The sequence below is a fragment of the Schistocerca piceifrons genome, chromosome 3 (assembly GCF_021461385.2).
Source record: "Schistocerca piceifrons isolate TAMUIC-IGC-003096 chromosome 3, iqSchPice1.1, whole genome shotgun sequence".
NCBI lineage: Eukaryota > Metazoa > Arthropoda > Insecta > Orthoptera > Acrididae > Schistocerca > Schistocerca piceifrons.
The window spans coordinates 744,772,422-744,799,529 of NC_060140.1; the positions used below are offsets into that span (position 1 = coordinate 744,772,422).

At 47.5% G+C, this 27,108-nt stretch overlaps 1 protein-coding gene across 2 annotated transcripts in view; it reads left to right on the forward strand.

The window, feature by feature from the left end:
- Nucleotides 1-27,108, forward strand: part of LOC124789364 (laccase-6-like) — a 389,375-nt gene that overhangs the window by 47,824 nt on the left and 314,443 nt on the right. The window lies entirely within an intron of this gene.

Sequence of the window (27,108 nt, forward strand, 5' to 3'; positions counted from 1 at the left end):
ATTTTCCAACAGGATGGAACTCCACCCCATTGGACCGTGATGTACGGGGCTTTTTGATTGAATCCCTTCCTCAGCGCTGGATCGGATGCAGGGGGCTTGAGGACCTGGCTCAGCCCCCCAGGGGGACCACAACTCTTTTGTGGATACATGCGTGGCGAGCACGGGGCCCCGAGCCATTGCAGCCTTCTTTCTCTCCCCGGCCGCATTTCCTTTGCCTTCCCCTCCTTTCCCCTCCATGCTCCTTTCCCCTCGCCCTCTCCTCTCCCTCTATTGGTGTCCTTGCTTATGTTGGCCCCCGCTATCCTCCTGGTTCTGTTGGTTTTACACTCCGGCTTTGTTGCGTAATCATCTCCTCCTTTTGGCATTCCTTGGTCCCCCTCTGGGGTTTGGCCTCCATTACAAAATTTCTCCTCCGTAGTGTGAGCCATTTGGGGAAGAGCACCTTACCTAGTGTCTCCGACGTGCGCCCTCCTAGTACATTTCACCTTTTCTTTCACGTCGTTGTCTGATGCTAGGGTGCATAGCCAGCACGGTAGCCAGCCCGTGTGGTGGGGTCGCTATGTACCCTTTTGGTTGAGCCCCCTGAACACACAGGGATCACACTACTGATACCTGAGCTGTGACCTCCTCATGCATGCCTAGTGGTTGCTCGTCATCCTGGAGCATCGGAACTCCCGGCAATGGCCGCCATGCCAGACGGCCCTTGCTGGTACCCGCCTTACCAACAATTAATTTTATATGATCATTCCACTTCAAATCGTTCCGCACGCATACTCCCAGATATTTTACAGAAGTAACTGCTACCAGTGTTTGTTCCGCTATCATATAATCATACAATAAAGGATCCTTCTTTCTATGTATTCGCAATACATTACATTTGTCTATGTTAAGGGTCAGTTGCCACTCCCTGCACCAAGTGCCTATCCGCTGCAGATCTTCCTGCATTTCGCTACAATTTTCTAATGCTGCAACTTCTCTGTATACTACAGCATCATCCGCGAAAAGCCGCATGGAACTTCCGACACTATCTACTAGGTCATTTATATACACTCCTGGAAATGGAAAAAAGAACACATTGACACCGGTGTGTCAGACCCACCATACTTGCTCCGGACACTGCGAGAGGGCTGTACAAGCAATGATGACACGCACGGCACAGCGGACACACCAGGAACCGCGGTGTTGGCCGTCGAATGGCGATAGCTGCGCAGCATTTGTGCACCGCCGCCGTCAGTGTCAGCCAGTTTGCCGTGGCATACGGAGCTCCATCGCAGCCTTTAACACTGGTAGCATGCCGCGACAGCGTGGACGTGAACCGTATGTGCAGTTGACGGACTTTGAGCGAGGGCGTATAGTGGGCATGCGGGAGGCCAGGTGGACGTACCGCCGAATTGCTCAACACGTGGGGCGTGAGGTCTCCACAGTACATCGATGTTGTCGCCAGTGGTCGGCGGAAGGTGCACGTGCCCGTCGACCTGGGACCGGACCGCAGCGACGCAAGGATGCACGCCAAGACCGTAGGATCCTACGCAGTGCCGTAGGGGACCGCACCGCCACTTCCCAGCAAATTAGGGACACTGTTGCTCCTGGGGTAACGGCGAGGACCATTCGCAACCGTCTCCATGAAGCTGGGCTACGGTCCCGCACACCGTTAGGCCGTCTTCCGCTCACGCCCCAACATCGTGCAGCCCGCCTCCAGTGGTGTCGCGACAGGCGTGAATGGAGGGACGAATGGAGACGTGTCGTCTTCAGCGATGAGAGTCGCTTCTGCCTTGGTGCCAATGATGGTCGTATGCGTGTTTGGCGCCGTGCAGGTGAGCGCCACAATCAGGACTGCATACGACCGAGGCACACAGGGCCAACACCCGGCATCATGGTGTGGGGAGCGATCTCCTACACTGGCCGTACACCACTGGTGATCGTCGAGGGGACACTGAATAGTGCACGGTACATCCAAACCGTCATCGAACCCATCGTTCTACCATTCCTAGACCGGCAAGGGAACTTGCTGTTCCAACAGGACAATGCACGTCCGCATGTATCCCGTGCCACCCAACGTGCTCTAGAAGGTGTAAGTCAACTACCCTGGTCAGCAAGATCTCCGGATCTGTCCCCCATTGAGCATGTTTGGAACTGGATGAAGCGTCGTCTTACGCGGTCTGCACGTCCAGCACGAACGCTGGTCCAACTGAGGCGCCAGGTGGAAATGGCATGGCAAGCCGTTCCACAGGACTACATCCAGCATCTCTACGATCGTCTCCATGGGAGAATAGCAGCCTGCATTGCTGCGAAAGGTGGATATACACTGTACTAGTGCCGACATTGTGCATGTTCTGTTGCCTGTGTCTATGTGCCTGTGGTTCTGTCAGTGTGATCATGTGATGTATCTGACCCCAGGAATGTGTCAATAAAGTTTCCCCTTCCTGGGACAATGAATTCATGGTGTTCTTATTTCAATTTCCAGGAGTGTATATTGTGAAAAGCAATGGTCCCATAACACTCCCCTGTGGCACGCCAGAGGTTACTTTAACGTCTGTAGACGTCTCCCCATTGATAACAACATGCTGTGTTCTGTTTGCTAAAAACTCTTCAATCCAGCCACACAGCTGGTCTGATATTCCGTAGGCTCTTACTTTGTTTATCAGGCGACAGTGCGGAACTGTATCGAACGCCTTCCGGAAGTCAAGAAAAATAGCATCTACCTGGGAGCCTGTATCTAATATTTTCTGGGTCTCATGAACAAATAAAGCGAGTTGGGTCTCACACGATCGCTGTTTCCGGAATCCATGTTGATTCCTACATAGTAGATTCTGGGTTTCCAAAAACGACATGATACTCGAGCAAAAAACATGCTCTAAAATTCTACAACAGATCGACGTCAGAGATATAGGTCTATAGTTTTGCGCATCTGCTCGACGACCCTTCTTGAAGACTGGGACTATCTGTGCTCTTTTCCAATCATTTGGAACCCTCCGTTCCTCTAGAGACTTGCGGTACACGGCTGTTAGAAGGGGGGCAAGTTCTTTCGCGTACTCTGTGTAGAATCGAATTGGTATCCCGTCAGGTCCAGTGGACTTTCCTCTATTGAGTGATTCCAGTTGCTTTTCTATTCCTTGGACACTTATTTCGATGTCAGCCATTTTTTCGTTTGTGCGAGGATTTAGAGAAGGAACTGCAGTGCGGTCTTTCTCTGTGAAACAGCTTTGGAAAAAGGTGTTTAGTATTTCAGCTTTACGCGTGTCATCCTCTGTTTCAATGCCATCATCATCCCGTAGTGTCTGGATATGCTGTTTCGAGCCACTTACTGATTTAACGTAAGACCAGAACTTCCTAGGATTTTCTGTCAAGTCGGTACATAGAATTTTACTTTCGAATTCACTGAACGCTTCACGCATAGCCCTCCTTACGCTAACTTTGACATCGTTTGGCTTCTGTTTGTCTGAGAGGTTTTGGCTGCGTTTAAACTTGGAGTGGAGCTCTCTTTGCTTTCGCAGTAGTTTCCTAACTTTGTTGTTGTACCACGGTGGGTTTTTCCCGTCCCTCACAGTTTTACTCGGCACGTACCTGTCTAAAACGCATTTTACGATTGCCTTGAACTTTTTCCATAAACACTCAACATTGTCAGTGTCGGAACAGAAATTTTCGTTGCTGATAAAAACTGCTTCAGCTGCCCAATCAGCGGCCCTTCGTGCCTGTACCCATCTTGGCACAATTCCTGTGTCCATTACCCCTCACCAGTCTCTAAATATGGTACAAGATGTGATTTTTCACAGGGACCTCATCCTTCAAACTGATGAGGAACTTCGGGACAATCTCGGACGGCGGGGTGTTCACTTTGTTCGGCGTGTTCAGAAGGGTCCTAAAGATAATCGTATTGATACTGGTGCCTTTATCCTGGCCTTTGAAGGGGATACTCTTCCTGAGAAAGTTAAGATTATGGTCTATCGCTGTGATGTGAAGCCGTACATCCCACCTCCTATGAGGTGTTTTAAGTGCTTGCGTTTTGGCCACATGTCTTCCCGCTGTTCCCAGGCCCCTCTCTGTGGTGACTGTAGACGTCCACTCCATGAGGGGAGTCCCTGTGTTCCCCCTCCTGTATGTGTAAATTGTCATGGTAGTCATTCTCCACGTTCACCAGATTGCCCAGTATATAAGAAAGAAAAAAAGATACAGGAGTATAAGTCCCTCGATCGTTTAACCTATACAGAGGCCCGTAAGAAATATGCACGACTGCACCCTGTGTCCATAACATCTAGTTACGCCTTGGTTACATCTTCACCCCTTCCTCCCCCTTCCTTATCCCCATCCCGGACCCCTCTCCTCCCCCCTTCCCCTGCGGCTCCCACACCTTCTCCTATGGGCGCTGCTCCCCCTCCCCAGCCGGAGAAGTGTCCCACTCCTTCGGCGTCTGCCGGTCAAGGGCGCCTCTCCCGGGATGCCCCTTCCCGGCACCTTCCAGGCCAAAGGTCTGCTGCCGCGCGACGACCGCGAGAGCCGCGGTCTGTCGGCCCCCAGGTCGCCCGGTCTTTTTCTGTTCCTGATCTTGCTGCAGCTGGCTCCTTTATGCCACACAGCCCTCCTCGATCACAGCCTGAAAAGAGGAAGAAACATAAGTCCCGGGACAAAGAGCCTCTGGTGTCACCGGAGGTCCCTTCCCCGACTTCACAACCGGATTCTGACCTGTCGTTCATGGATGTCGCCCCCTCCTTGTCGGTGACGGGTGGGGACCCGGCGGTATGACTGGATTTAGCGTGTTCAGCCCTCATTTAAACCATCGTTCTGTGGTTCTCCAATAGAACTGTAATGGATACTATCGTCACCTTCCGGAATTGAAATCCCTTCTTTCGTCCTACTCTGCAGCTTGTGTGGTTCTCCAGGAATCTCATTTTACTGATGCTCACTCACCGACCCTCCGTGGGTTCCGTGTTTTCTGTCGAAATCGGGTCGGACCCTTGCGGGCTTCTGGTGGCGTTTGTACGTTGGTCCGTACAGACATTGCTAGCACGTGGATTCCTCTCCAAACTGCATTGGAAGCGGTTGCTGTTAGGGTCCACTTAGACTCTGCAGTCACAGTTTGCAATCTTTATCTCCCTCCTGACAGGACTCTTACACCTGCTGCCTTAACCACCCTTCTTCAGCAACTTCCTCCTCCCTTCCTCGGGGATTTTAATGCTCATCATCCTTTGTGGGGCAGTGCCTTTCCATCTAGACGAGGTCTTCTTATAGACCAATTTATTGCAGACCACGACCTGTGCCTTTTTAACGATGGCTCCCCTACTCATTTCAGTGCCGGTCATGGTACCTTTTCTGCCATTGATCTTTCTCTTTCTTCTCCCTCTCTCCTCCCTTTGTTACACTGGTCGCCACACGACGACCTTTGTGATAGTGACCATTTCCCGTTGATTATGACGCTCCCTTCCCGCTCCCCGATGGACAGGTTACCTCGTTGGTCTTTCCACCGCGCCGATTGGCCTCTATACACTGCGCAGGTCGAGTTTTCTCCCTCTTTGTTGGGTTGTATTGATGACGTCCTACGTGACGTGTCTGACGCGATTGTTCGCGCTGCTAGCCTTGCTGTCCCGCGTTCATCTGGACCATTTCGTCGCCGGCAAGTCCCATGGTGGAGTACGGCCATTGCCATTGCCATCCGTGATCGCCGTCGAGCTTTGCAACACTTTAAGAGGCACCCATCCGTAGCCAGCCTTACTACCTTTAAACGCCTTCGCGCTAAAGCCCGTTATTTAACCAAACAAAGCAAGCGGATATGTTGGGAACGATTCGTTTCTTCCCTTGGTTCTACTGCCCCTCTGTCACGGGTATGGGCTACACTTCGTTCTCTCCAAGGTTGCCATCGGCAGTCCACCCTCCCAGGCCTTCACCTCCCAGATGGCATTTGTACGGACCCATTAGTTCTTGCAGAACATCTTGCGACCCATTTTGCAATGGCGTCAGAGTCATCCTCCTATCCAGCTGCTTTCCTTCATCAAAAACAGCTGGCTGAAGCTTCCACCTTATGTTTCACCCCTTGTGAGTCAGAATCTTACAACGAACCTTTTACTGAATGGGAATTTCTTTCTGCTCTATCTTCTTCTCATGATACGGCCCCTGGCCCAGATTCCATTCATAACCAACTGCTTCAACATCTCAGTGCTCCACAACGGCAACATCTTCTTCGGGTGTTTAACCGTATCTAGCTCCAGGGTGACTTCCCTTCTCAGTGGAGGGATAGCATAGTGGTTCCTGTCCTTAAGCCTAGTAAGAACCCCCTATCTGTTGACAGCTATCGGCCAATTAGTTTGACCAATGTTGTTTGTAAGTTACTTGAACGGATGGTAGCCCGTCGGCTCAATTGGTCCTCGAATCTCGGGATCTCTTGTCGCCTTACCAGTGTGGCTTTCGAGAGGGATGGTCTTCAATCGATCATTTACTTCGCTTGGAATCCGCAGTTCGGCAGGCTTCTTCCCAGCGCCGCCATTTGGTTGCAGTGTTTTTTGACCTTCGCAAGGCCTATGACACGGCCTGGCGCCATCACATCTTACTTACCCTTAATCAGTGGGGTCTTCGGGGCCCACTCCCGATTTTTATCCGCCAGTTCCTGATCCATCGGTCATTCAGAGTTCGAGTTGGTATTGCTTTTAGTTCTCCACGGACCCAGGAGACGGGCATCCCACAGGGTTCTGTCTTGAGTGTCCTTCTTTTCCTCATTGCTATCGATGGACTTGTGGCCTCTGTCGGTCCCTTGGTCGCCCCTGCATCCCACAGGGTTCTGTCTTGAGTGTCCTTCTTTTCCTCATTGCTATCGATGGACTTGTGGCCTCTGTCGGTCCCTTGGTCGCCCCTGCCCTGTATGTGGATGATTTCTGCATTTGGGTTAGTTCCTCCTCGATGGCATCTGCAGAGCGGCAGCTCCAGGTAGCTATACGGCGTGCCTCTGCATGGACCCTCTCACACGGGTTTCAATTCTCTCCTTTAAAATCGCGAGTGGTCCACTTCTGTCGCCGTACTACGATCCACCCTGATCCAGAGCTCTGTCTCGCTGCACAACGATTGCCTGTGGTCCCACAGTTTCGTTTTCTGGGTCTTCTTTTCGACAACAAGCTTACTTGGCTGCCCCATATCAGACACCTGAAGGTAGGATGTTTCCGTAAACTCAATGTCCTTCGCTTCCTTGCCCACTCCTCTTGGGGTGTGGACCGTTCCCTCCTCCTCCGTCTTTATCGTGCTCTAGTTCTGTCTCGCTTGGACTATGGTTGTCAAGTTTATGGTTCAGCTGCTCCTTCCACACTGCACGTGCTGGATCCAGTCCACCATCGTGGTATCCGTTTGGCCACCGGTGCCTTCCCTACTAGCCCTGTTGATAGTCTCCTGGTTGAAGCTGGGATTCCCCCCCCCCCCCTTTCTGTTCGGCGGTCCCAGCTTCTGGTGTCTTATGCACTCATTATCCGTTCCTCTCCCACTCATCCTTCCCATTCTATCCTGTTCCCAGACCATGGACGTCGCTCACCCGACTCCCGCCCTCGGGCGGGTTTACCGGTTGGGCTGCGCCTTGCGTCTCTTTGCCGTGATTTTCAGCTTCCTTCTTTGTCCTGTCTTCCTCGCTCCCTCCCCTCCACCCATCCTTGGTTAGTTACTCGGCCTCGAATTCGGATGGATCTCCGCCGAGGTCCGAAAGATTCCATCCCCCCGGTGGTGTTCCGTTCCTTTTTCCGCCAGATGTTATGGTAGTTTCGGGATGCTGTTGTTTTTTACACTGATGGCTCTAAATCTGCTGATCGTCCTCTGTTGGAACGGAAAGTCATCTGCTGCTACCTACATGTGGGGTGTTTACTGCGGAATTGATGGCAATTTCCCAGGCCCTTACCTTTATTAAACAGTCCCAACACAACCGCGTTTTGTTATGCACGGATTCGATGAGTGGCCTTCTTGCTATTGACCGGTGTTTTTCGCGCCATCCCTTGGTCTCTGCCATCCATGACCATCTTGCTGATATTCACCGTGCTGCTTGTTCTATTGACTTCCTTTGGGTCCCTGGCAATGTGGGTATCCCGGGTAATGAGCTCACTGATCGTTTGGCTGGGGGAGCACTTACTTACCCCCCGTTTTGTGTAGCCCCTCCTGCAGCGGATTTACGTCTTCACATCAAATCCCACTTCGCACAGTCATGGGCCAATTCTTGGGAGGCTACTCCCCTGTCTAATAAACTTCGTGCAATTAAGGTGACACCAGGCCCGTGGCGTTCTTCCTTTCGCATCTCCCGAAAGGACTCGACCACACTGTGTCGTCTCCGCATTGGCCATACTCGGTTGACCCATGGTTTTCTTTTGCGTGATGAACCACCCCCACTATGTGGTTGTGGAGCCTTCCAGTCAGTAGCCCACATTTTGGTTGAATGCCCCCTTCTTTTGGCTCTGCGTGCTAAGTACAGGCTCCCCCACACTTTACCTTCGATGTTGGCTGACGATTCCCGGATGGTCTCTCTGGTTCTCGGTTTCCTCCGGGAAAGTGGTTTTTATTCTCAGTTTTAAGGTCTTTAACCTCTCTCTGGTGTTAGGGCAGGGCGGTGAGTGTTTGGGTGTCTCCCACTGTAAGCAGTGTTCGGAGATTCCTGATTCACCTCCCTGACCGAATTCCTCTTTTATTCCCCTTTTACTCTGTTTTTACCCTTTTTTTAAAGGCTTGGTTAGTCTTTCTATTCGCATACGTACTTTCTACATTATAGCAGTTGTACCTTTTAAGTCACAGGTGGTCTTGCCTATGCTGCTTCAGCATAGTGTTGGGTTCATTCTCTTGCGGACTTCCCTCATTTTGTTTTTTACCAATGACGACATGACTGCCTTTTTACATTTTTTCCCTTTTTCCGTTTTATTGTTCTGACTTTACTGAGTTGTCCCATTAGCGGAATGGCGCATATTTGAAACAAGGGACTGATGACCTTGCTGTTTGGTCCCTTAAACCTCAACCAACCAACCAACCAACCTGGCTCAGCACTTCTGGCCACGGAGGTCTCCTGATCTTAGAGTCTGCGACTATTTCTTATGGGTTTATGTGAAAGAAACTGTTTACGTCCCGCCTCTCCAACCACTCTGAACGATCTGCGGAACCGGATCACTGCTGCCGTGCACTCAGTAACAGCCGATACACTTTGGCGTGTGTGGGACGAATTTGGTTACCGCGTCGATATTCGCCGTGCAGCCAACAGTGGCAACAGTGAATATTTATAGCATTTATCACATTTCTAATTATAAATAATTATTAGAAACTAATTGATTACAAATAATTACAAATTATTAAATTTATTGAATTGATATCAAACATTATGAAAGAAAGCTTTGAAATTTACTCTTTTCTTTGGTATAAAGCTTGTTGATTTTGGATTTGTACTTGAAAATATACAAAGTTTTGAAAATGGGTCTATCATTTAGAATAGTCCTGTATGTTGACTAGGAGCCCATATTAGATAACGTCCCGTTTCCGTTCTACGACGGTTTCAATTCAGCTGTGTAACGGGTCCACGTCTGCTGAGGGAAAAAGAAAATCTTCAGAGTAGGTTGTCTTGGTATGCAGTGGGATAGACAGGATGACGTATTCCACGTCAGACGGTTACGTGATGTCACGTCTGCCTTGTTACGAGACCTATTCAATGTCTGTGCGTCTCCGATACAGTTGGCCGAGGTGGTCCAACCGCGTGTCCGCCGCGATCGCCGGCTTTAATTCCTATGCATTAATTGTTGTAGAGTCCTATGCAAAGTTTAATTTACGAGACTCCTGTAGAGACAGAGGAAGATCTACAGGCACGGGTTCTGGCCATTGCACCAGAAACTGAAGAGAGACCAGGCGGGATGAAGGATGTGTACCAGAACATGCTTCGTAGGTACAATGTCTGTAACAACGCTGGTGGTCGTTACATCGAGCCGCTGTTGTAATGCATCAATACTGCTCTGTACGTATAGTATATTGGGTATTTTTGTGTTTTTGCAATAATGTAAACACGTAATGTTTAAGTGTCAAAGCAAACGAATGTGCTGAAGTGATGGATATTCGTTCTGTTTCCGTCCGAATTGTTACCTAATATTTGTACTTCGTCACGCCTAATTCAGTTCTTCAAGCAGAAGTGGATGAGTTAAACAAATGAATTGAAAGCGCCGTAGAACGGAACGGTACGTTCCCGGACATAGATTTCTGTTCAAAGTATTATGTACTCACTCCCCTCTACAAATCCTAGAATTTGTAACGGGAATTTCCGAACACCCTGCTTATTCTGTAGGAAGTTACGGTGGAGTGCTCTAGCTGTAGTAAACATTCTAACGATAAAGTGGCAACTTGGGGAAAGTTACGTTTACGGCTTCTCGCTAGTTACTCAACAGCAGGTGTGACTTTGATGGTTATCTTTGTTCATGCTTCGTTACGGCGGAACAATACGGCAGTTGATACTATTAGTGTGGGTACTATTTGCTTGGCAACTAATTAACATTTGCAGCAGGATGGAAGAAAGAGTCAATGATCATCACACAACTGTGCTCTGCTAGGTCAAGTCAAGACAAAAATTCTGATTTAACCATCATGCTGCCTTCTACAGGTGTCCCTGCGCAGAAGCACCTGATGGAGCTGAAAGAAACTTGTTAGCGAGTGGGCTAAATCTCTCTTCGCTAGTAACCGAAAAGTCCACTTTAATTCTGGAAAGACAACTTTAATTAAATGGATAGAAGTAAGAGACTGTCATAAACCGTTTGCAATCGATATAAAAATAGTTTGGCTATAATTTCAAACGTAATGCAGATCGAACAACTACGATAACATTTATTCATAAACTTTACGTCAGTTACAGGCACTTGAGGCAATAAAACTTCCTATACACATTCTACTCCGCAGAGCTCACAGAGTTGCGGGACATTAGTATTTAAATAACCGGCGAGCAAATAAGAAGTTACACGCGCGCCCTTGTCTACACTGAACTGTGCAGCCACTGCTAACCAGGCGCTCACTCCAGTCCGTCAGCACTCGACAGCTACTGTCAGCCCGAAACACTTCGCTTGCTCTTATCCTTGGCGCACCGAAGATGCATGAACTGCTTCGTCTGCATTAAACAGTAATAATGTAGATAATGAAAAAAAATCTAAATACTGCCTATGACAGCATACTATTGAGAGTAGCTTCCAGCCATCGTCAATCAAATGTGAATATACAGGGTGAAAATCAAATGCCGCACTTTGCTGTCGGCATGCGATTCCTCATGCCAACTCAAGACAAAAATCTATCCAGCAAAACCTAGCCTCGCCAGTAGGTTTAATAGAAACGTTATTTAAAAAACAAGGCCCTAGCAAAGCTGTAACTGCGTGCAGTGCGGCCAAGAACAGGTAGCATGAAATCAGCGCTGTGCCGGAACTGTCCCATTAGCTCAGTGAGACGAGGTAATGCCGTGGGGAATGTATATGCACACCCGCCGATGTTCGAACTTTTTTTTTCACTTAAACATTGTATCGAAAATACACCTCCAAAATGCGATATCTTGAGTATTTATTTCTGTTATTGTGACTTTTATTTAAACATTAAGACGTAACATGAACTTCTTGCAGACATAGACGACCGCATCGTTTCGCCCATGACACAAATAAATCCAACAGAAAATAAGACAATGACATCGTCTGTATCGAATGAGGTACAAGAGCACATTATTAGACTACATTAGATTACAAATTATGCTACCCGCAATAATTCCACTCTGTACATTTGACGTCCAGGCTTATCTTTACAGACCAGGTATGTACACGTACGAGCAACGTTTACAAGTACGAGCAGCGTTCACTTCAGAGAACATGTTTAAAGCGACCACCTTGCATTTGCAGACACTTCGTCACTCGCTGGATCACACTTTGCTGGACTACACACCTGCATCCACAATTGCCGAAGCGGCATGTATGCGAGGGTGTTGAAATGAAATGATCGTATGGCATTTATTGGGAGGGATATCCCCTTTGGGGTTCGGCCGCTGTATTGCAAGTCTTTTTAGCTGACGCCACTTCAGCGACTTGCCTGTCAATGATGATGGACACACAACACCCAGTCCCCTGCCGGAAATCGCACCCGGGAAGTCTTGTACATCCAAGGGGTGGACTACTACAGACTTGATCGTTTAAGAGCCCCACAAATAAAAATCTAGTGGATTAAGGTTCGGGTGAACGTGGAGGCCAGTACTTTGGACCTCCACGAGCAAACCATTTCCCCGGGAACGCTTCATTTAAATAATTACGCACATTCATTCAAAGTGTTGTAGTGCACCGCCATGCTGAAACCATAGCTGTCACCAAACACCAAGTGGTACGGTTTCTAATGCCACTGGCAGAGTATTGCAAAGAAACGTGTAGTAGAGGCGCGCATTCAATTTGTCCGACCTTAGGTAGGGGCCTAAAAGCACTCCTTCCACGGTTCCAGCCAGTAGGTTTACGCCAAATCTTGCCAGAAAGTCACTTTCACGAATGACATGTGGGTTGTGTTCCGAGTAAAAATGCCAGCTATGGAGGTTCAAAATACCTACACGAGTAAAGCTAGATTGGTCAGTTCATATCACATTATTTATAAAATGTTCGTTATATTCCAATTGGTGCAGAAGCCATTCACAAAACTGTACTCGTCAATACGGTCTTGGTGTTGAGTTAACGTGTAACGATATGGATGCAGTTCTTCATTGAGCAACAATTCAACAACCAGTCTTTGAGATCTCTGCGACTGTCTTGCAAAATCACAGGTACTTTACCGGGATGATTGGTGAACGGTTTCAAGAATCGCGTTTTTGGAGAAGGCGTAGTTCTTCGACGACCGCTCTCCATTATTTGTGGACGAAGGTTACTGGTTTTCCGAAACTGTTGCTCCAGACGACGATAGTCATTCTTATCGGATTTGCGCATTTGACGGTACCGTGCAGCATACACACGAACAAGAGCAGCAGCAACAGCAGCTTGGTTACCGGATGGACCCAGCACCAGAATCATATATTCCCAGGGGGCTCGCCAATCTTTGGCAGGTTCGTGCTTGGCTACCATTGGGCCCCAGCCTTTGCAGCATTTTTTGCCTTCCGTGCTGCGTGTCTATCCTCTTGCTATTCTTTTTCTCCTCCCTTGGGGAACATGTCTGGGGTGTGTTACTGGGAATGTTCTGCATTGTCTGTCGTTGACGTAAGGATACTCTCAACTTTGTTTCTCGCTCCCTTTTCCTTTCTTTGTTGGCTTTCTCCTCTCGCACCTCCGCTTCGGCGTTTGAGGTTACTTTGTTCCTTCTTCCTCCCTGTCCGCTCCTGAAGGCCGGTCCACACGTCTGACGTAACAAGTGACTGGGTAACGCGTAATTCCCAGTCCCAGGTCAACAGGTAGAGTTCGCACGAACCCCCTCCTAGAGGCCAGGTCTATGGAGGGGTGATTGCCCGAGCTTCAACCTTCCCCTCTTGCCGATTGGTCCCTCTGTCAGGTGTTCAGGAGGTGTGACCTAAGGTGTGAACAGTCACCTAAAGTGGGTGCGAACCCTTGTGAAGGGGGCCCCAGTTGGTAGGAGCGCGGCATTGAAGATGTGGCAATCATGGGGGATTTTCTCGCAATGAGTCAATCATTTTCCCAATCAACATCTACGAAACGTAAATGTAATGAGGCTAACGATTCAAAGACCCTTCCTGCTGCGCCATGGTTCCTCATGGTCTCACGTACTGAAGACTTTCAGTCCTTCACCACAGTAAATCCGTTTATTATTCAGAAAGGTGTTAATGCAATTGCCGGCCCTGTGAAATCCTGCTCTCGTTTACGGAATGGCACATTGCTTTTGGAGACTACTCAAGCACAACATCTGCTAGCTGCCTCGCTTCTCCACAGTTACCCTGAAGGCCCTTAAAACTTTGAATTCTTCCTGTGGTGTAATTTACATCAGGCTGCTCGATGGTCTAATGCCGGAATCCAGTCTTACTTCTCTGATCAGGGTGTCATTGCCGTCCATCGGGTGTGAAAAACGTAGAGTCCTCCTTAGTGCCCACCCACACTCTTTTTTCCAGCTTTGATAGAGTGGTGTTTCCGTCCAAAATCAGAGAAGGCTATGAAATGATCACAGTCCGACCATACATACCGAACCCGATGCGCTGCTAGCAGTGTCTTCGTTTCAATCACACTAGAACGTCTTGTCGACAGCCAGCCACATGTGTAACCTATAGTAAGGATGAGCATGAGGGTGATTGTCCGCCTCCTTCTCCCTGGTGTATCAACTGCAATGGCGGCCATGCTGCCTCCTCTGGAGATTGTCCTATGTACCTTGATGAGCGGCCTGTCCAAGAGATCTTGGTAAAGGAAAAAGTGTCTTACCCAGTCGCTTGCAAGTTACTGGCTACTCTAGAACCCTGCGTTCTCCCGTTTGGCACCTATAGTTCTATTCTTGTTACCCCTCGCTCCATGAAGGACATGGCCACACAGACATGCGACGTCCAATTCAGCTCTGAGATTGTGAAATCACCTAATTTCAAGGTAGCATCGCCATCCCCAATCCAGCTGTGCAACAAGCCATCAAACTCTCACCTCAACTGGCGAAGCCACCAGCTACACAACCGTTAAGCTGGAAAGGACAAAAGGAGTACTCCCTTGAAGACTTCCTCCGTCCCTCCAGCCAAACAACACCCGAGTCTTCCTGTAACCGGAAAGGCTCGAAGAAGTCCACCACAGGCAAATGGTCTTCTCCTTCACCAACTCGAAGATCCTCTTCGACGGTGTCGCCACGTCATACCTTAGCCCGGCCGGCCAGTCTCCGTGTCGCTGGTGCGCACCACCAACCGTTTTTCTTCCCAGTTCGTTTTGAGCTTCTCCCTAAGGTCGGTATTCCATCTCAGGCGAGTGTCATGCTGCTTATACGGGATCACATTCATAGTCAACACACCTACCTGACCACCCATCTTCAAGCTGTTGCAGTTCACCTTTTTCTTCCCCACCTGACTTTTTCCCTCTGTACCTTTTGTGTCCCTCTGTCATTCGATGTCACCAGGGCAGACTTCCTTCAGCTTTTGGGCACCTACCTCCCCCATTTTTGCTGCTCGGTGACTTAAATGTGCACCACCTTCTTTGGGGTTCTCCCTGGACCTGTTAGAGAGGTGCCCTCTTGGCAGACCTTCTTATCCTCTTCTGCCTTAACACTGGAGCACCCACTTTCCTTCTCGACTCCTCGCACATCTATTCCCATTTGGACTTAACCTTCTGCACTGCTCTGCTTACCCTTCGTCTTGAGTGGTCCATTCTTTCTACACCTATCCGAGCGACCATTTCCCATGTGCTATCCATTTGCTGAATCCTACCCCATCCACGTGCACGCCGAATGGCAGCTTACTAAGGCTGACTGGTAGCTTTACTCCTCCCTGGCGACCTTCGAAGAACAAGATTTCTCCAATTGTGATGGCAGCGTGGAATTTCTCACAAACGTTGCAGAACGTTCCATTCCTCGGACTTCCTCTTTACCATGTCGTGTCCCAGACCCTTGGTGAACTGAGGCATGCTGCGACGCAATTTGCTCACAGAGACCTACTCTTCGTGTATTTAACCGCCATCCTACGATTAGAAACTGCATTCATTATAAACAGATGCGTGCAAAGTGTCGCCGCGTTCTTCGGGATAGCAAAAGAGCTAGTTGGATTTCATTCACTAGTTCTTTTAACAGTTCCACCCCTTCCTCTGTCGTGTGGGCCAAGCTCTGACGGCTCTCTAGGACCAAGATCCACTCCCCTATTGCCGGCATGACAGTAGCAGACAATGTCATTGTGGAACCTGTTGTCATCTCCAACACTTTGGACCGCCATTTTGCTGAAGCTTCGAGCTCTTCCTGCTATCACCCTGCCTTCCTCCTTCGGCTTGGGCGATACCCTTCTCTTCTCCGAATCGTGGGTGCTGCAATGCCGCCTTTACTATGAGCTAGTTAGATCATGCTCTCAGTTCATACCGATCCTCCTCCTCAGGGCCAGACGCCATTCACAAAGCCGGCCGAAGTGGCCGTGCGGTTAAAGGCGCTGCAGTCTGGAACCGCAAGACCGCTACGGTCGCAGGTTCGAATCCTGCCTCGGGCATGGATGTTTGTGATGTCCTTAGGTTAGTTAGGTTTAACTAGTTCTAAGTTCTAGGGGACTAATGACCTCCGCAGTTGAGTCCCATAGTGCTCAGAGCCAGCCATTCACATTCAGGTGTTTCAGAACCTTTTTCTTGTGGGCAAGCACTTTCTACTTAACCCGTACAGTCGCATCTGGGCTGAGGGCACATATTCCGGACGCTGGCGTGAAGCCACCGTCATACCCATACCTAAGCCCAGTAAGGACAAAACCCTTCCTTCTAGCTAGCGGCACATCTCGTACCAGCTCCGTTTGCAAGGTGATGAAACATGTGATTCATGCCCAGCTGGTATGGTGGCTCGAGTCTCGCACTTTACTGCCAAATGCACAGTGTGGATTTCGAGCGCGGCGTTCTGCAGTTAACCATCAAGTTAATTTTTCTACCCATGTCATGAATGGTTTTCTACGGAAATCCCAGACTGCGGCCGTGTTTTTGATTTGAAGAAAGCCTACGACACCTGCTGGAAAACTAGTATCCTCCGTACTCTTTACACATGGGGCTTCTGTGGCCGCCTGCCCAGTTTCCTTCAGGCACTTTTAAAAGACCAAGTTTTGAAGGTGCGTGCGGGTTCAGCCTTGTCGGACACCTTTATCCAGGAAAACGGTCTGCCTCAGGGTTCCTTTCTGAGCGTCGTTCTCTTTGCTATTGCCATTAACCCTGTAATGGCCTGTCTCTCGCCGGGCATCCCCAGCTCCCTTTTTGTTGACGATTTTGTCATCTACTGCAGTTTCCCACGGACCTGTCTCACTGAGCGGTGTCTTCAGCGATGTCTTGATCGTCTTTACTCCTGGAGCATCGACAATGACTTTCGCTCTTCCACTGACAAAACCGTCTGTATGAATTTCTGGCGACGCAATTGGTCTACCCCACCGTCCTTACATCTTGGGCCTGTTGCCTTTCCGTTCGTTGAAACACCGAAATTCCTGGGGCTGATGCTCGATAGGAAACACTCTTGGTTCTCCCATGTGTCTTACCTAGCAGCCCACTGTATGCGATTTCTCAATGTCCTGTGTGTCCTCAACGGTACTTCCTGGGGTGCCGCACGAACCACCCTCCTCCGTTTGTACCATTCCCTTGTCCGTTCGAAACTCTACTATGGGTGCTTTGTTTATGCGTCTGCACATCCATCCCTCTTAAGCGGTCTCAACATATCCACCATCGAGGCATCTGTTTGGCCACAGGCGCCTTTTACACTAGCCCGGTTGAGAGTCTGTATGCTGAAGCTTCTGAATTATCACTATCCTACCGCGGTGACTTTCTCCTCAGCAGGTATGCATGCCATCTGTCTGCCATGTGTGGCCACCCATCCTATGCCTCCTCCTTTGGTGATTCCTTTGCTCGACACTATGGGGCTCGTCCCTCTTCTCTGTTACCTCCTGGAGTCCGCTTTCGGCACTTGCTACGGCGGCTTAACTTCACGTTCCCTGCAGCTTCCCCGGTGGGTGTGAACCCTTCACCACCTTGGCTTCGTGAAGCGGCCCATATTAACCTTGGCCTTCATTTGCTTCCTAAGGAGACTACTCCAGCCTCGGTCTATCGCCTTCAGTTTCATGACCTTCGCATGGAACTTCGCGATAGTACCTTTGTATACACTGATGGATCCGGACTGACTGTGGGTTCGGCACACTGCTCAGTATTTACAGCCGAGCTCTTCGCCCTGTATCAGGCCACGGAGTACATCGGCGACACAGCCTTTTCAATTGTGTCCTCTGCTCAGACTCACTCAGCGCCCTTCATAGTCTATGTGCGCTGTACACCGCCCATCCCTTAATGCAGCGGGTCCAGGAAAACTGTTCTTGCTCAACTTGGTGGAGCCAGTGTGATGTATCTGTGGGTTCCTGGCCACGTCGGTCTGCCAGGAAACGAGACTGCTGACGCTGCTGCCAACTCTGCAGTCCTCGTACCTCAGCCCGCGAGTTCCTATATTCCCTCCGACGACCTCTGTGTTGCCGTCTGTCAGGAGGTGGTGTCCCTTTGGCATCGCCAATGGTCCTTCCTTCACGGGAGTAAGCTCCGGCTAATGAAACCTCTCCGAGGAGCTTGGACGACCTCCTCTCGACCCTCCCGCCGGGAGGAGGTAATTTTAACTCGGCTGCGTATTGGGCACTGCCTTTTTAGCCATCGTCATTTGATAAGCGGCGCTACCCACCACTTTGTACACATTGCGCCCAAGTTTTAACTGTCCGCCATTTCCTGACGGAATGCCCATTTTTTAACCGTTTACGTTCCCGCTTGGGTTTGCCGTTTAAGTTATCGGCCGTTTTAGCAAATGACGCGCGGCCTGCTGACCGCGTTTTACTTTTTGTCCGCCAAAGCAATATGGGGAAGGCCATTTAATTTTTAGTTTTGGACCTCCGTTCCTGTATGGTGTCTTTTTTAGCGCTTTTTCCACGTGCCTATTTTTAGCTGTCTTCTATTATGTCCATTGGGCCCGACGTATAGTCGTTTTTTAATTTCTCTGTCTTCGTGTTCTGTAGTTTTGACTCGGGCGCGTATGACCCTAGTTGTTTCTTGCACCCTAAAGCGAAACAAAACCAAAACCAAAAGCTTATCAACGTATTCATCTTTTGTGTACTCCATCGGGAAGCCGTCCTAAACGAACATTACACGACCAGTTATGGTCGTGCACTGCGCGTTTAGTAGACACATGCATGCAGTTAAATGGATCCCTCTGTCATGTGATAGGCTACTGTCACGTGAGAAAATGATGTCCTGCTTATAAACGACGAGACCTAGGGAACGGATGTCTAAAAAGAAACCATAGCTTCATAGCTCCAGCAGTCAACTCACTGAGCTACGACGGCTGGCACGGTAGTGCAGGGTGATAGACGTTCCTCTGTACAGTCCGATGCGCTGCACAATGTGACAGCGGTGCCAGCTCCTCGTTTTGATATGTGTGTCTTCAAAATTCATTCGATCTGATTTTGCTAGATAAACATCCTGTCTCGAATCTGGATGTGGAGCCGCATGACGACCTACAACAACTGACAGTCCTACATCACACTTCTAATCACCCACATTCACAGAAACAATCAGCACTCAGATACGTGCTTCGTAGACTCAACACAGTACCACTCGACACAGAAAATTACCAGAAAGAACTGGACATCATCACACAAATAGCAACAAACGGGTACAATAGGGATCTAGTCACCAAATTACACAAACAAAATACAGTCAGTCAACACAGTACATAAACACCCACAAACAACAGTACAACAAAACACTACACAAACAAGCACAAACAGAGACAGAACAATAACGACACAAAGAATACAGGAAAGCAAGAAAGAAGATTCAACATGATACACAATGACGTACAAGCACAAACTCACACATGAAATAACAAACATTTTAAAAAGACCAGGGATAAACATAGCATTCAAAACAGACAGTTCACTCCAAAGGAACATTCCAAAAATAACTTAAAACACAGATATCTACCAAAAAGCAGGAATATACCAACTACAGTGCAACACATGTGATGGAAGGTATACAGGACAAACCAGCAGAACATTTGACACCCGGTACAAAGATCATATCAGAGCATGGAAATATGGAACGAGCCACTCAACTTTTGCAGAACATTTGAGAGAAAATAACCACAAAGCTACTAAAAGAGAAAATGCTATGAAAATAATTAGAATAAATAATGAAAGACATCTCCTAACATTACAGGAAAATTATCATATATACAAAACAAAGGCTGAAAAGAAACAACTACTAAATGACCAAGTAAATATGACTAACAACTCACTGTTTACACTGATTGATCATATAATAGACAGAAATCCCAACAAATGGTTACACATCTGATTCCTCTCATAAGTATATACAGGAAAATATAATAATAATAATAATTATTATTATTATTATATTTTCCTGTATATACTTATTAATAATAATAATAATAATAATAATAATAATAATAAGTAAATTAATAAAAATAGTAATAAATAAAACAATAATTTTTATTTTATTAAATAAAAAAATAGTAAATCTCTCTCCGTCTCTAATACACACACACACACACACACACACACACACACACAAACACACACACACACACACACACACACACACACACACACACACACACACACAAACACAAAAAAAAACAGTTGAATGCAGAAAACTGAAAATGTTGGTAACACTCAGAAAAACAAATGAAACCCTGTATTAAAAAGATGGCAGATACAGTGATGTGTAACGTAAACAGTGAACTGAAAGTGAACTGTAAGGTGTCCACTTGGTTGCCGAATGAGAAAAAGCAATTTGCTTAGATGCAATGAATTAGAATTTACCTGTAAGTACCTTTCCATTTCATAAAAAAGTTAAGGAACTGTTTTTAAATCTATAACCTAGATGTGAAACCATAACCCATGTGTAAAAATGGACGAATCATGTAATATTTCAGTACACCCACTGAAGATACCTTGTAAAAAGGCGAAACGCGTCTGGGTGCATAAATAAAAATAAAAATTTCGATGTGCAGCATGCAAAAAAGGCATTTTCTTTGAAACAACTGCAATTTATATACAACTGATGCCAAAATGTCCACTACAAGAAACGTATTTTTCTTCGCTTTATTCTTATAGATGTTAATAAATGAAAATGTGTATACCCCGCTCCATCTCTTACGTCATACTACATGAGCTAATATTATCCTTCTAAATTACTAAATGAGATTTGGGAGTGAATGCTATGTCTCAGCCGGCCGGTATGGCCGAGCGGTTCTAGGCGCTACAGTCTGGAGCCGCGCGACCGCTACGGTCACAGGTTCGAATCCTGCTTCGGGCATGGATGTGTGTGATGTTCTTAGGTTAGTTAGGTTTAAGTAGTTCTAAGTTCTAGGGGAATGATGACTTCAGAAGTTAAGTCCCATAGTGCTCAGAGCCATTTGAACCATTTTTTTGCTATGGCTCCCAAAGCCGGAAATGCTACCTAAGTCTAAACCGTATGCCGGTTCTTAAAGATAAAGTCTAATCCACTCGTGTTCCCAGTCAGATTGTGGGGTAAGTCGTACAGGCTGTCTGTCTATAAACGATTTGTAAAACAGCCTGAACCTAGCATGTCAGTCTCAACGGAGACAGTAACCTTGGGCGCAACCTAAAGGCGCGGTGTTGTAGCATTAAAGGTTCACATTATACACTCCTGGAAATGGAAAAAAGAACACATTGACACCGGTGTGTCAGACCCACCATACTTGCTCCGGACACTGCGAGAGGGCTGTACAAGCAATGATCACACGCACGGCACAGCGGACACACCAGGAACCGCGGTGTTGGCCGTCGAATGGCGCTAGCTGCGCAGCATTTGTGCACCGCCGCCGTCAGTGTCAGCCAGTTTGCCTGGCATACGGAGCTCCATCGCAGTCTTTAACACTGGTAGCATGCCGCGACAGCGTGGACGTGAACCGTATGTGCACTTGACGGACTTTGAGCGAGGGCGTATAGTGGGCATGCGGGAGGCCGGGTGGACGTACCGCCGAATTGCTCAACACGTGGGGCGTGAGGTCTCCACAGTACATCGATGTTGTCGCCAGTGGTCGGCGGAAGGTGCACGTGCCCGTCGACCTGGGACCGGACCGCAGCGACGCACGGATGCACGCCAAGACCGTAGGATCCTACGCAGTGCCGTAGGGGACCGCACCGCCACTTCCCAGCAAATTAGGGACACTGTTGCTCCTAGGGTATCGTCGAGGACCATTCGCAACCGTCTCCATGAAGCTGGGCTACGGTCCCGCACACCGTTAGGCCGTCTTCCGCTCACGCCCCAACATCGTGCAGCCCGCCTCCAGTGGTGTCGCGACAGGCGTGAATGGAGGAACGAATGGAGACGTGTCGTCTTCAGCGATGAGAGTCGCTTCTGCCTTGGTGCCAATGATGGTCGTATGCGTGTTTGGCGCCGTGCAGGTGAGCGCCACCATCAGGACTGCATACGACCGAGGCACACAGGGCCAACACCCGGCATCATGGTGTGGGGAGCGATCTCCTACACTGGCCGTACACCACTGGTGATCGTCGAGGGGACACTGAATAGTGCACGGTACATCCAAACCGTCATCGAACCCATCGTTCTACCATTCCTAGACCGGCAAGGGAACTTGCTGTTCCAACAGGACAATGCACGTCCGCATGTATCCCGTGCCACCCAACGTGCTCTAGAAGGTGTAAGTCAACTACCCTGGCCAGCAAGATCTCCGGATCTGTCCCCCATTGAGCATGTTTGGGACTGGATGAAGCGTCGTCTCACGCGGTCTGCACGTCCAGCACGAACGCTGGTCCAACTGAGGCGCCAGGTGGAAATGGCATGGCAAGCCGTTCCACAGGACTACATCCAGCATCTCTACGATGGTCTCCATGGGAGAATAGCAGCCTGCATTGCTGCGAAAGGTGGATATACACTGTACTAGTGCCGACATTGTGCATGCTCTGTTGCCTGTGTCTATGTGTCTGTGGTTCTGTCAGTGTGATCATGTGATGTATCTGACCCCAGGAATGTGTCAATAAAGTTTCCCCTTCCTGGGACAATGAATTCATGGTGTTCTTATTTCAATTTCCAGGAGTGTATGTGAATGAGCTAGTGGAATAACGTCGGAAGTCCCATGAGGTGGTTCGCGGATGATACTGTTGTATACAGAGAAGGTTCAACGCTAGAAAATTATAGTGAAGTACTGGAAGATGTGGAGAGGATCAAGGCCAGGTACAGGGGTTAACAGTTGCCTATCAACATGAAAAATGTAATGTACTGTGCATAAATAGGCAGAAATCTCTGTTATCCTATGTAACACGAGTCCCGAACAACCACAGGAAGCAACTGTATCCAGGAAATACCTGGTAGTATGCATACGGAACGATTTAAATTGGAATGACCACATGAAACTAACCGCAGGAGAGGCAGATCTCAAACTCAGAATGATCTGAGGAATGTTCAGGGAGTGGAGCCCACCAAAGGGGGATGCTGCTTACAAAAGCCACGTTCAAACGGTACCTGAGTATTGCTGTCAATCTGGGACGCTTACAAGAGAGGATTGATAAAAAAAATAGAAAAATTCCCGAGAACAGCAGAGCATTTGGTCATATCCTCATTGTGCTTCAAGCGTATATCGGTTCTGCATTAACGGATTAGAATATCTACCAAGTTTCGCAGCTATACGATAATAACAGCCCACACTTGACCTCTGTCAGTAACTGCACTTTAATTATAACCACCAGGTACACTTGTAGTACCTTGCACTGAACCTGTTTGCAGTTTATCAGTATCTGTTACATTGGTTATTAGTACACAAACAGATAGTGTAACGTACTTCGGCCATTGGGAAAACCTATAATCCATCTGGCTTTTGGTCTTCCGACGGAAGGTTGAAGTCCTGTCAACAGAGAAGTTACTGTAGTTTGAAAATCGGCTTAGATTATCGGGGATGGTGCGACGGGACAGAAATCCTAAGTAACCTACAAATATGTTGGATTCAGTGGTTAGTGTATTTTCATTAAAATCCTACTGGATGTACTAGCGCGTCGTCACGTAAAATACTAAAATACTCGACGCTTCAGCCATGTTGTAGCGCCTGTTCTCGGGGCCATCTGCGCTGTTGCCATTTTCGGGTCAATTACGTGCATTCATTTATTTTGATAGTTGCAGACAGATAGTATTTATGAACGAAACGGGATCAAGGTGACATCAGATTAAAGGAACTGGGTTGTGATACTGATACATGACGGTATTTATTGTAGGATCTGTGAATGATTTCATCTATCTGGTTTGTTGAGAGACTTTTAATTTTTGAATTCTCGATTACTCAGTGCCCGAAGATGGAATCTTAGTATCTTGTAATTCGAACATAAGAATAAATAACACAGCTGAGAGGAAATTACATAGACGTATAGATAGCATAGCATATCTCGGCCACTGCAAATGCAGCCACTTTTGGAAAAGGAGTATTACATCTCCTTCAAATTAGTGTGATGAGCTGGAGACTAAAGTAATATGCTTGTTTATTTTACTAGATCTACCGCGCCAAAAACAGATGACACGCTCTGACTGAAATGTACGCGCTACGTTACTTCAGTTTTTGATATGATAATAAAAAATTGGAAGTACCATAGTGAAAATATACCTCTGAAGAAGTACATCAATTTTCTTTGCGGCCGGGCCCACAGCATGACAAAAGAATAATTTCAGGCAAGCTGCAATAGTTTAATTGGTAACGTTTCTTCTTTATTTCAAACTTGTTTCGGCGATAGTACCATTCACAAGTAAACATCTGGTTGGAATAGATGCCCATATTGCATCAGTGAGTAAACTGCCGACTGTCATTTTATTGCTAGATTGTTTTAATCACGTAAGTTCTATTTGTATAAAATATTTTCGTGAAGTACGTTTGACAGCTGGATTGAAATTTTAATCTAGTTGATGCTTTATGTTTCTGTTTACACAAACCGTCACTCCAACTGTCAAAAGTATTTCACGAAAATATTTTATACAAATAGAACTTACATGATTATAACAAAATAGCAGCAGACAGTCAGTCGACAGTTTACTCACTGACGTGATGTGGGCATCTACTCCAACTAGATGTTTACTTGAGAATGGCACTATAGCCGAAGCAAGCTTGGAGTAAAGAAGAAACATTAGTAATTAAACTATTGCATATTACTTGAAATTATTCATTATATCAGATTTTCGTTAGTAGTGTGTCGTATTAAACGTTTCTCCTGGAGAGCGTAATATACGATTGATTGGCGTCACAGGCTACAGATTACATTTGACAAATTCTGTGGGTCAGAAAGAGATTAGAATGTCCGTTGCGGTCTGCTTAGAATTTTCTGAGGAGAGGAAAACACTCCCATTCAGTTCCTTTAGACCATGGGTTCCCAAATTTTTCCCTTGACCAAACACTTTGAAGATTCGGTACTTTGATGGACAACCTTGTCTATTTTCAAGGTCAATAAATTTTTAAGGGGAAAAACTTGTTTTATTTAATCAATATGTCGAAAGAGAGGCCATGTTAACAACAGTTCTTCGTGAAGCACCTATTCACTTCCCACAAAACACCGGAGTTCTGCCGAAGACAGTTTGCCTTAGGCAATTTTCGCAGACTTTCAGGCCATTGGCAGCTGATAAGAAAATCAACCGTGCTGGAGTAAGCAATCTGACTGGATTAAAAACTAGTCACCCCTAGGAGACCTCAGGCTAATGCCAGGTAACCCTGCCTCTAGTCCTGATTGTGTTGAATGTTGAAATTGATATCCTGGTTCATCTTCACTGGTACCTGAATGTGTGGGCCCAAGTCGTGGTACGAAAACCACCCCAAACCTTCACAAACCATCTTTCATCTGAATTACATCCCCCATAAACTGCGTATTAAACCCCTCATTAGCCCGTCGCTGCATTATTTGAAAAGAGGCAAAACCGAGACTCTTCGGACCACACTAAAGACCTTCAGTCAGCTACTGCCCACTTTCTGTGCTTCTTGGATCATTGAAGTAGTATAGCTTTGCCGTTCTGAGCTATGGCCTTTTGAGAGGTACTCGACTTAACATGTCCATTACATGCAGTCTCCTCCGCGATGTTCGCTTGGATACTGATTGAGATGGAATTGCCTTCACTGACAGCAGTAATTCCTCCCGGGTTTAAAACTGATTGTCGTTGACGGGGCGTGACACTCAGTGCACGAACGCAGTCGGTTTGGATAATTTTACGACCACTTTCCTTATGCCGCGATACACGGCTGTGACTTGGATCGCGAATTCTTGTAGGTACGCTGAAGGGTTCGCGTTGATACACCAACAAATCGAGCATCTTCATTCACATTCTGGTCATGGACACATCCAACTGCGACAGCTCCTCTCTGCCGTTCTGTCACGTGTCCATGTCGATAGATCTTATTGTACTGATCCGAGCCAGCCGTTGTGGCCGTGCGGTTGTAGGCGCTACAGTCTGGAACCGCGCGACCGCTACGGTCTCAGGTTCGAATCCTGCCTCGGGAATGGATGTGTGTGATGTCCTTAGGTTAGTTAGGTTTAAACAGTTCTAAGTTCTAGGGGACTGATGACCAAAGATGTTAAGTCCCATAGTGCTCAGAGCCATTTGAACCATTTTACTGATCCGAGGTAATCTACGGGCACGTACACACCACTTCACTGCCTCAACTTGCGTCGGCGATGGAGGATTAGATGACCATCTAGTGCCAGTTCTAGAGGAACACGAATTCTGTAGGCATGCTGGAGAGACCGCGCTGATACACCAACAAATCGGGAAACTCCAGTCACAGCCTGGTCATGGGCACGTCTAAACACAATAGCTCTTCTCTGCCATTCTGCCGTGTGTTCATGTCGATCAAGCTTATTGCACTGCTTTCGTACAATCGACTGCACTTACACACAGCTCCACTGCTTTGACTTCCGACAGCAGCAATGATCGCATGGCCGTGTGGTACTTGTTCTATCCCAAGGCGAGCAGTGTACCCTTTTAAAGAGGTGACATATACTTTTTCCGGTGAACTAACCTCTGAAATTTGCCTCATGTCATTTAACCCTTTCGTGGTTGATGGGTCATATATGTCCCACTAACTTTGAGCGCCAGTTGGTGTGTCGGGATATATGTTACCCAGCTCTGCACGGTGTTGCCATCTAGGGACGACTGTACTGAACCTAAGAAAAAAATCGGGACTGCACTGCAAAGGCAATAGAGAAGAGGTGACTACTTTTGTTGACTGGCGTGTATATATGGCCGCTGCAACGCCACTCATTTGTGTCATTCTTCAGTTTTCATCATTTCTCACTTTCCAGCGATGTCTGATGTAAGTAATTCATCTTATTATTAACTTAATAATCATCTTTTAGTACAAATACAGTGTGGAATGTACTTCTCAGCGACTGTACTATCTTATAATCGAAATAAAATTAGTGGGTCACATGTGTCCCAGCAGACATTATTTGTAAAGTTATTTAACGGTTTGAAATAGGAAGAGGGGATCAATGCCCACTTTCTT